The sequence below is a fragment of the Candoia aspera genome, chromosome 3, assembly GCF_035149785.1.
Source record: "Candoia aspera isolate rCanAsp1 chromosome 3, rCanAsp1.hap2, whole genome shotgun sequence".
Classification (NCBI taxonomy): Eukaryota; Metazoa; Chordata; class Lepidosauria; order Squamata; family Boidae; genus Candoia; species Candoia aspera.
The window spans coordinates 195,584,147-195,594,737 of record NC_086155.1 but is presented as its reverse complement, the minus strand read 5'-3'; positions in this window follow the sequence as shown (position 1 = coordinate 195,594,737).

Here is a 10,591-nt window from a genome sequence, read left to right as displayed (position 1 = left end):
TTACGTGTTCCTCGTGTGTTTTTGTGTAAATGAGGACGTCGTCGATGTAGACCAGGACCCCTTTAAACAGATGTTCATGCAGTACCTCATTGATGAGCTGCATGAACACCCCAGGGGCCCCCGCGAGTCCGAAGGGCAGTACCTTGTACTGGAAGGCGCCTAGGGGGCAGTTAAACGCCGTCTTCCATTCGTCCCCCTCCCTGATTCGGATGCGATAGTACGCCTCGCGAAGGTCCAATTTGGAAAAGACTTTGCTCGTGGAGAGGTGGGCGAGCATGTCCTTTACCAGGGGTAAGGGGTATTTGTTGGACAGGGAAGCCGCGTTTAGGCCCCGGTAGTCGGTGCAGAGCCGTAGGGTCCCGTCTTTCTTCTCCCGGAATAAGACGGGGGCTCCGACCGGTGAGCATGCTGGCTCTATGAATCCCCTGTCTAGGTTTTTATCGATGAACTCCCGGAGGGTTGCCATCTCCTTCGGGGTCATCGAATAGATCTTTGGTCTAGGTAGGGGGACGTCGGGCAGTAGGTCGATCCGGCAATCCGTCTTGCGGTGGGGGGGTAGTTGGTCTGCCTCTGCCTCTCCGAAGACCTCGGAGAAGTCGGCGTATTGTTCTGGTAGGTCTGCTGTGGTAGCGGCGTTGTCTTGTGTGGTCGCCTCCGCTCGTCCTACCGTGGGGTTGCTTTTGCCAGCTGGTGCTGGTGCTCGATACTCGCCGTCGCCGAATGTGAAGGTGCGGGTCGCCCAGTTGATCCGCGGGTTGTTTTTCGCGAGCCATGGCATCCCCAGGACTGCAATGGGCCGTCCGATGGGCGTGACTACGAACGATGTGCGCTCGGTGTGAGTGCCCATTTGCAGGGTGACCGGCTCGGTTTGTAGCGTGGCTGGTTTCCCTCCCGCTGTAGAGCCGTCCAGCTGGTGGAATGCCAGCGGCGTGGGGAGGGGGAAGCAGCGGAGGTCGAGTTTGGCGACTAGGTCGGGGTGGATGAGGTTTTTTGAGCACCCCGAGTCCACTAGTGCCGCGGCCGTGGTGGCTCCGTTGCCGGCAGAGAGTTGGATTGCTGCCAATATTACGGAGCTTTTGTCGTTTCGTTGAGGTGGTCCGCGTTGCTGTCCCACCGCCTGCCTCGCCACGCGTCTCAGAGCAGGCGGGGAGCATTTCCCGCCGGCTGGTCGGGGTCGGTATTGTCCTCTTCCCCCCAGTACGCGTCCCAGCCCTCTTCCGGTGTCGCTGTGGCCACGGTCATTCGGCGGTGAAGGGGCGGCCCCGGGTTGGGTGGTTTGGGGCTAATTTTCGGGGCGGGCTTGGGCGCGCTGGTCGGCGGTCGGTTGGCGAAGCAATCCGCCGTCTTGTGCCCTAATTTGCCACACCTCCCGCAGGGCTCCCGGTTGAACCTCTTTTTTGGGTATATGGGGCCGGCCATCCCCCCGTGTGGTGCGGGTACCTTTTTCCCGACATAGTTTGTGTCTTCCGTGGTTGTCATAAGGAAGGTGCGGTGCGCGTGTTCGGCTCTCCCCGCGAGGTGGATCCACCCGTGTAACGTTTCTGGGTCGTCGCGGTAGAGGGCCCATTGGAGAACGTCGCGGTTGAGCCCCCTTTTGAAGATTTCCAGCAGGGTGGTCTCAGACCAGTCGCAGACCTTTCCCGCGAGGGCTTTGAACTCCAGGGCGTAGTCAGGGACCGTGCGTGTGCCCTGTTTAAGTCTCTGGAGTGCGCTTTTCGCCCGTACTTTCGCTAGGGGGTCTTCGAAGTAGTTTTTCATCTCTTTGATGAAAGCAGGGAAGGTGGCGAGGGCGGGGGAGCTGGACTCGTACAGTTGGACGTACCAGTCCGCCGCCCTGTCTTGGAGTTTGATCGCCACGGCGGCGATCTTGTCGGCCTCGGAGTCATAGGAGTGTCCGTGCCTCCCCATGAACTCCCTAGCGTTGGTAATGAAAAACGAGAGTTTTGAGGGGGTCCCATCGAAGAAGATGGGGAAGTCCTTTGGGGCCCGGGCGTTTTGTGCGGCCCCGCCTCTCGCTTCCCGGGGTGTGGTGTCGGCCGCCTGTGCCGTCTGCTGGCTCTCCGCTGGCCCGTGTGGGTTCGGTGCTTCGCTCGGGGTGTGGGCTTGTGCGGGGACGTCGTTGGGTGGCGTGGGGGGCATAAGCGCCTGGAGCATGGTCCGGAGTTCCGTCAGCTGAGCCCGCATGGCCGCGAGTTCAGCTCGTGCCTCCTCGTCCACAGCCCGCGCCGCCGCTGGGGCCGGTTCCGTTGGCGCGTCCTCGGGGGTGGGTTGCCGGTGGGGTTCATCGTCCCTCCGCCGCGGGTCCGCTTCCTCCTCCGTCTGATGGGTGTCTCCGTCGTCCTCCTCCGTGTTGAGCACCGTGGGGCTGTCGCTCCACGCCCGTTGCTGGGGTGCGATGTGGGGCGCGGGGTCCTCCGCTGGTTTCGGAAGTCGTGCTGCTCCCTCCCGCGGTCGGGTTGCCTCCGTCGCCATCTCCCCTTGGGGTTGGAGCTGAGGCTCGGGTCGGGTGGGGTGGGCGTCCATGGCTCCGGGAGTCCGCGGTGCCTCTGGCCTCGGTCGGTCCTCCTCTGTCTCTTGCCGCGCGGCTCGCCCTCCTTGCCCGCGCCGTTCCGGCCTCATCTTGCTGGTCTTCTCGCCGTCTACTCCTCCCGCGGCTCGTTGTCGTCCGGTGGGGCTCGGCGAGGCTGAGTTTATGACTCTCAGCTTTATGTCATGCGCTGCCTACCTCTGAATAACGTTCAGACGCTGGTTTGCAAAGCAGGTTCTGGTTTATTTCAGGTTAGGTACAACGTTGGTAGAAAAAAGCTGAGAGTGACAGGAGCGCGCCGGTGCGGGGTTTAAATACCCCGCGCCGGTCAGCGCCCCCTCGCTCACGGTCACGTCACCCCCCTTTGTCCCATGCGTTGCCCTGCCATTGGTTGAGGGTTTCCGGGATCGCCCATCCTCAGGTTTCCATTCTTCTGCTGATTGCTTTCAGCTGGGCGATCCCCGTTGTATTGCCGCTGATGGCTTGGGTGGCTCCGTGATTCGTTTAGCTATTGTTTGTTAGCCGTTAGTCGTTGTGGGTTGATGGCTACTTAACTTGTGCCCCTTCACTTATTTCCTTGTCATTGTCATGAGTGCCATTGCGCTGATGACTTTAGCTCAACGGCACTCATGACAACCAGGCCTCCCCACAGAAGGGAACATAGTTGATGTTTGCTGTCCTGGCATGGGGAGGTGGGGGGATGGAGAGAAAGAGAAGCAGGGGAATCCACTAATTGGGGACTGTGTTAAGCATGGCTCGGGTAGAACCCATGACCATCATTGTGGCTGAAGTGGAGGAAACTGGCTTTATTTCCAATGAGCTTACTACAAAATTCTGCAGGATGGAAAAGGTTCTTCTGGCCTTACTGCACACAACACTGCCCAGATTTGCACAGGAGGGAGCTACTTTCCTGCGCCTTCCTCTGCTAATACTAATCTGCTACATGATGACCACAAACTGACAGAGCGGGTTGCATTCTCTGTATGACCTCATCTCCCTATTATAGCAGGGTATTCTGCAAGATGCTTCCCCAGCAACTCTGTATGATGGAAAAGACTGATCTAGTTAATTCAAATTTCTAACCAGAGAATCCTGAATATAGGTCAGTATGCTGCATGTATTTCCTACAGTAGCTGATAGAAGGTGAGTAAAGGTATATTTGGCTGCAAAGTAGTCTCAGGATTAGAGATCGTTGCTAGCGTAGAATAACAAGGATGGGAATGGCCAGTTTTGACCTCTTTTGGTCAATATGCCACAAACACAACTAAATTCCACTTTTACTCCATGCATGCTCAGTGCTATTCCATGCAATATTAATGAAAAGTTCTCAATGTGGAAAAAGACTATTTCTTGTTATTGTCAATAATAGATCTTGGGAAAAATGGAGGTGGAAGAAAAGGAAAGAAGGGAAAGAAAAGAATGAAGGTAGAACAACTGTAGGAACAAAAAGCTCAAACCATGTATGCGAAAGTCTTAGAACATAGATTAACCTCCCAACAGAATGAATGGATGGAGAGTTGGATGTAAGGAAAGAGGATGTGGAAGCTACTTGGAACAGAGTGGAAAGAATTATGTTATAGATTGCCACAGAATTCTGTGGAGATCCACAAGGGCCGGACCACTTGCAACAAAGTCAAAATGACAAGTGAGTGGTGATGTCATCATGCAAATGCCACCCATATGTACTTATGTCCTGACATCTCATACAAGTACATAAGTTGTAGTGTTTGCATGATGATGTCATCACACATATTTTGCCCTTTGTCTCCCTGCAGGTGACCATGGCTAATGGGATGTATGGAAAAGGATGCTGGGTGGAATGATGAAAAGAAAGAAGCTATGGCTAAGAAAAAAATCATATAAGAGAATGCTGCAAAAATGAGGATGAGATAAATATATTGTATAATGTGTATACTGTGTGAAGGAAAAAGTAGTTGTAAGGAATGGTTAAGATGAAAAGAGGCAGAGAAAATGAAGAATGATCTGGATGGAAAAATGCTTTGGAAGTGAATAAAAAGGGCTAAACAAAGAGTGAATGGCATAAAAAGAAAAATGATGACATGAATTGGGAAGGAACTAAAATGGAAGAATGCTGGGTTAGATGTTTTAGTGATTTGTAAGGGAATGAAGGTACTATGTCAAAGAGTGGATTTGAAAGGAATGCTATAAATGGCAGTGTCTTAAGAAAAACTGATGAAGAGGAAACCATAAATACTGTGAGAATATTGAAAAAACGGTGAAGCTTCATAGGTAGATGGCTTATGGATGTGTTTTGTTTAAGGAGTGGCTCTGGGACTTGTATGACATGTCTGTCAAATTGCATCTTTGCGGTGCCTGAGAATGAGAAGAATGCCATCATTGTTCCCTATGCAAATGGAAAAGTCACAAGAGGGAACACATATACTACAATGGGTTTATTTTATGGAATGTTAAGCAAAATTCTGACTGAAAGGGTACAAGAGGTGACAATGAGCAAAATTTGGGAAGAGTAGTGTGGCTTTTTTAAAAAAGAGAATTTTATTAAATTTTAGAAAAAGATAAAAGATACAGAAAAACAAAAAACTACAAATATACCTAAAAAGTGCGAAAGTACAAGAGAAAAAATTTAAACAGATTACAAAGAGAAGTGACTTCCAACTTTAAACGTCAAGGCTATACAGCAATTTCCCATAATCAATCCCTTTTTTGTTGTTGTTTATTGGTTCAGTCGCTTCCGACTCTTCATGACTTCATGGACCAGCCCATGCCAGAGCTTCCTGTCGGTCATCACCACCCCCAGCTCCCCCAGGGACAAGTTTGTCACCTCTAGAATATCATCCATCCATCTTGCCCTTGGTCGGCCCCTCTTCCTTTTGCCTTCCACTCTCCCTAGCATCAGCATCTTCTCCAGGGTGTCCTGTCTTCTCATTATGTGGCCAAAGTATTTCAGTTTTGCCTTTAATATCATTCCCTCAAGTGAGCAGTCTGGCTTTATTTCCAGGAGGATGGACTGGTTTGATCTTCTGGCAGTCCAAGTGTCAGGGTCAGTCTCGCTTCGCAATAAGACAGAGACTCACTTAATGGGTATTAAGGATTTCTGGTTTATTGGAATGGTGGCTGACAGAACGAAAAATGGGAATGGGGGGTGTGGTGTGGAGGTGCCCATTTTATACCCTCTTGTAGGGCCCCGGGCTCCTCCATCCTCTATTGTCCCAATCCCTCTTGATGGGATCCTTGATGGCTGCATAGGCGTTTTCCCGTTGTCTTCTCTTGTCCTCTCGATTCTGGTGTGTCCTCCAGGGCACCAGGTGCGGCTTATCTCTGCTCATCCGATGTCCTTCTTTTCAGCTGTATATGGGTCCATGGGTGTGGGTGCTTGTTTTAATCCCTGGTTTAATTATCTTCTTCCTCTATTCCTTGATGATCATGATCTACGTTGTGAGGCTCTTTGTGCCTTGCAACAAGGTCATGACACCAAGGCACTCTCAGAATTTTCCTCCAACACCACAGTTCAAAAGCATCGATCTTCCTTCTCTCAGCCTTTCTTATGGTCCAGCTCTCGCAGCCATATGTTACTACGGGGAACACCATTGCTTTAACTATGCGGACCTTTGTTGTCAGTGTGATGTCTCTGCTCTTAACTATCTTATCGAGATTGGTCATTGCTCTTCTCCCAAGGATTAAGCGTCTTCTGATTTCCTGACTGCAGTCAGCATCTGCAGTAATCTTTGCACCTAGAAATACAAAGTCTTTCACTGCTTCTATGTTTTCTCCCTCTATTTGCCAGTTATCAATCAAGCTGGTTGCCATAATCTTGGTTTTTTTGAGGTTTAGCTGCAAGCCAGCTTTTGCACTTTCTTCTTTCACCTTCATCATAAGGCTCCTCAGTTCCTCTTCGCTTTCAGCCATCAAAGTGGTATCATCTGCATATCTGAGATTGTTAATGTTTCTTCCAGAGATTTTAACTCTAGCCTTGGATTCCTCAAGCCCAGCACGTCACATGATGTGTTCTGCGTACAAATTGAATAGGTAAGGTGAGAGTATACAGCCCTGCCATACTCCTTTCCCAATCTTAAACCAGTCCGTTGTTCTGTGGTCTGTTCTTACTGTTGCTACTTGGTCGTTATACAGATTCTTCAGGAGGCATACAAGATGACTTGGTATCCCCATACCACTAAGAACTTGCCACAATTTGTTATGGTCCACATAGTCAAAGGCTTTAGAATAGTCAATAAAACAGAAATAGATGTTTTTCTGGAACTCCCTGGCTTTTTCCATTATCCAGTGGATATTGGCAATTTGGTCCCTAGTTCCTCTGCCTTTTCTAAACCCAGCTTGTACATCTGGCAATTCTCTCTCCATGAATTGCTGAAGTCTACCTTGCAGGATCTTGAGCATTACCTTACTGGCATGTGAAATGAGTGCTACTGTTTGATAGTTTGAACATTCTTTAGTGTTTCCCTTTTTTGGTATGGGGATATAAGTTGATTTTTTCCAGTCTGATGGCCATTCTTGTGTTTTCCAAACTTGCTGGCACATAGCATGCATTACCATGACAGCATCATCTTGCAAGATTTTGAACAGTTCAGCTGGGATGCCATCGTCTCCTGCTGCCTTGTTATTAGTGGTGCTTCTTAAGGCCCATTCAACCTCACTCTTCAGGATGTCTGGCTCTAGCTCGCTAACCACACCGTCAAAGCTATCCCCGATATTGTTATCCTTCCTATACAGGTCTTCCATATATTGCTGCCACCTTTTCTTGATCTCTTCTTCTTCTGTTAGGTCCTTGCCATCTTTGTTTTGGATCATACCCATTTTTGCCTGGAATTTACCTCCAATGTTTCTAATTTTCTGGAAGAGGTCTCTTGTCCTTCCTATTCTATTGTCAATCCCTTACTCTATATTAAACTAAAATCACATTATTTCTACACGTCAACCCCTTAGTACATTATAAAAATCACTAAATACCATTGCTCTCTCCCCTTATGTTAAAAGAAAAGAAAAAGTATAAAGCACCTAATCAACTTTCCCCCCAAAATAACAATTACTTAATTATTCCCTTCCTAGTACTATGCTAGACATTCCTACTATAATAAAGATCAAAAATAAAAAAGCATGTAAATTGTCTGCTATTATAATTAATAATACAAGAAACATGAATTGATATTAATTAAAAACTCTCAATAATCAGAATCCCAATCATTATGATAAATAAAATGATCCAAAGCCAAAAGACCATCCAGAGAAATATTTTCGGTCCCTTAACCCACTTCAAAATAGACCAAAATATTTACATATCCCCATAAAAAACACAGAGCTATTTTCTTAAAGAAATCAAACAGCCCAACTGCTCCCCTCACAAACACAGACTTCTCTTCAAAAAACCTCACATATATAATAACCCCATCTTTTCCATAACATTCCATCAGAAAGTCAAATTCACTCATGTCTTGCAGCTCAATTTCTCCATTTAAGTTCTTCAGTTCAGCACTGTCAATTTTATCCAGGATTTCAACAGAAGCCCAAATCTCACTCTTAGGAGAGACATTTCCATGGCTGTTAGATCTTCAGTTTCATCCACAACATCCCCAACAGATGGCACATTTTAGTCCACATATTTTCCACAATGATCTAAATGTCTTGCATAATAACTTGACAGGAATCAGAAAGAATCTGCTTAATATCTGCTTTAGTGTCTCTGTGAAAGTCGGTGAGAGCCTGGTTAAGGTCCTCCATGTCTGAGGCAGTAGATTATGGTGCCCCCTAGATACTTAACTGGCAGAAGTGAAAGGTAATGGAAAATTTCCAAACTGAGTTAAGATAACAGACAGCTCCCCAGAGAAAGTAGTGGCAGGAAAGTAAAAGTTCAGAATGGCAGATTCAGCGTGTAGGAGAAAAGTTAAAATCTTCAAAATTAACACAAAAATAATAACAGAGAGATGATAACATACTCTCAACCCTTCATAGTACTGGATGGAAAGCAAAATCCAAAGCTTTAATTTTTTTTAATTAATCACAAAAATAACAATAAACACCAAGAGAGATCGTTTCTCCTTAATGTAGACAGCCTCTCTTAGGGTAGAAATATTTTTTTTTAAATAAATTGGGTGCTTTAGAAATGGGGTGGCTGGACTTAATGTTCCTTTAAGGCCACAGCATGGCTTGGAAATGGTGATGTCCCAGCCTCCCGGCAAAGTCTTACCCATCAATCACGAATGCTGTTTACTATCTCCTGGCTGCAATTCATCATCCGGAGGACAAATGGGTCAATTCTGAGTGTTTTCCTTGGTGCAGAAAAATGCTCCTGGGCTTCAGGAGGAATCAGCCTGAGCCAGAAAAATTGCCATGATGCCAGTTCTGCCCATGGAGCTTGCAGGCACAGCTGTTCAGTCCACCATATTCCCACCGAAAGTCAGAAGTGTAGTGTGGCTTTGTGCCAGGCAAGAAGTGCAGAGAAGATTTCCATTCCTTGAACCAGTTCACCTTCATAGAGTTCTCAAAGAAAATTCATTGTACATTGGTTGAACTAGAGCAATGTTTTTCAAACTTGGCAACTTTAAGATGTGTGGACTTCAACTCCCAGAATGCCCCAGGCAGTATGTTGAGAAACACTGATTTAGAACTAAGGAGGTTGAGAAAGGGCTGCCTCCCATTGAAACAGTTTAATGTTCCCAGTAGTTCCTATGGAAAGGTACACGTTTCCAGAATAGAAGTATGAGCATCTTGATTATTTCCTAGATAATTTCAAAATGAGTTGCCATGGGCTACAGGATGGAGGAAGCTCAGAATATCAAATATTTGAGACCACATTTAACTGTTCTCTGTTGGTCTACAAAGTGGTGTGGAACTAAATGGACTACATGCAATATTCAAAACCGAAGTGAAGTCTCAGTCAGGACTGAAACCAGAAACTTTGAGGGAGAAAAGTAGGAGCCATTGCCTGGGCAAAAGGGGCTGAAGCATTTTTAAGTTCAGAACAACAAGATAACATTTGGAGGTGGCTCAGGTCTAGCCATTTTCTTTTTTAAAAAGTAGTTTTAAACTTCCTGTGGAGTTGATTTCCTGGTGTGGTCTACCTAGTGGGGCTGACATACAGACTAGTCCTCTTTCCACAATACTTACCTGTATGCATTACCTAGAATGGACAGAATCCAAGTGAATGCAGTGCTTTCTCTGTGTGGTTGTTCTTCCTGAAACTCCCAAAATTTCTTACAGTGAAGCAGGCTTTGCTTGTATGTGAAGAGAAGTCTAGTTCCTTGCCATAACTTCATTTTTCAGAAAAAGTCATCAGCAATTACTTTGTGAATTAGTATTCATGCATCCAAGAATTTGTCAGCTGCTTATAAAATCTATGGTTGGCCAGGTGTTTACTGGGACCACTGCAAGGAAGAGTATCTGCTTTGATTTTTAATGGAAGTTAATCAATTAGACCTGGGAGTTAATGCAAAAGAAGTTGGTATTAAATGGTACAAATTTAAACCCAGCCTCTCTGCTGGATTCAGATGCAAGTAAAAACAGAGGGTCTTCAACCAATGGACAGTTCATGTAGCCATAATCTTCTTCACTATGGTAGGATGTATTCTAATTCTCTTTAAGTTATAGTAATATTTTCTAAATTGGCATATCTACATTTATAACATATGCAAAGTCCACTCAAGTCTATGTCTTCTTTTGGGGAGATGTAATTATCTTTTAAAGAGATGCATAAATGGTCACCTTAACATAGGGAGTGATGAAGTCCTACTCCTGGAGTCATTTTCTAACCCGCATAACTTCCTTTCCAGTCATTGCACTGTCTACTGTCCCCACCTCTATTGTTGGAGAAAGATATGGATCCCTTGGCAGAGGAAGGAGGTCAAAACAGAAGAATAATTTATTTAGGCTTTCAACTCACTTGGTGGTAGGCAAGAAATCTGGTGGACAGTCAGCCTCTCCAGTTGCAAAAGAAAGTACTGGAGATGCAGTGAGGTGTGGAAGGAAAAGTACATAACTTGCTGACAGGAGTGTGTGACTGTCAAAAATGTCTTGAAGAAGCCAAAGCATGCTTTTCTCCATGTGGGTTACCACTCAACACCTGAAGAGGTA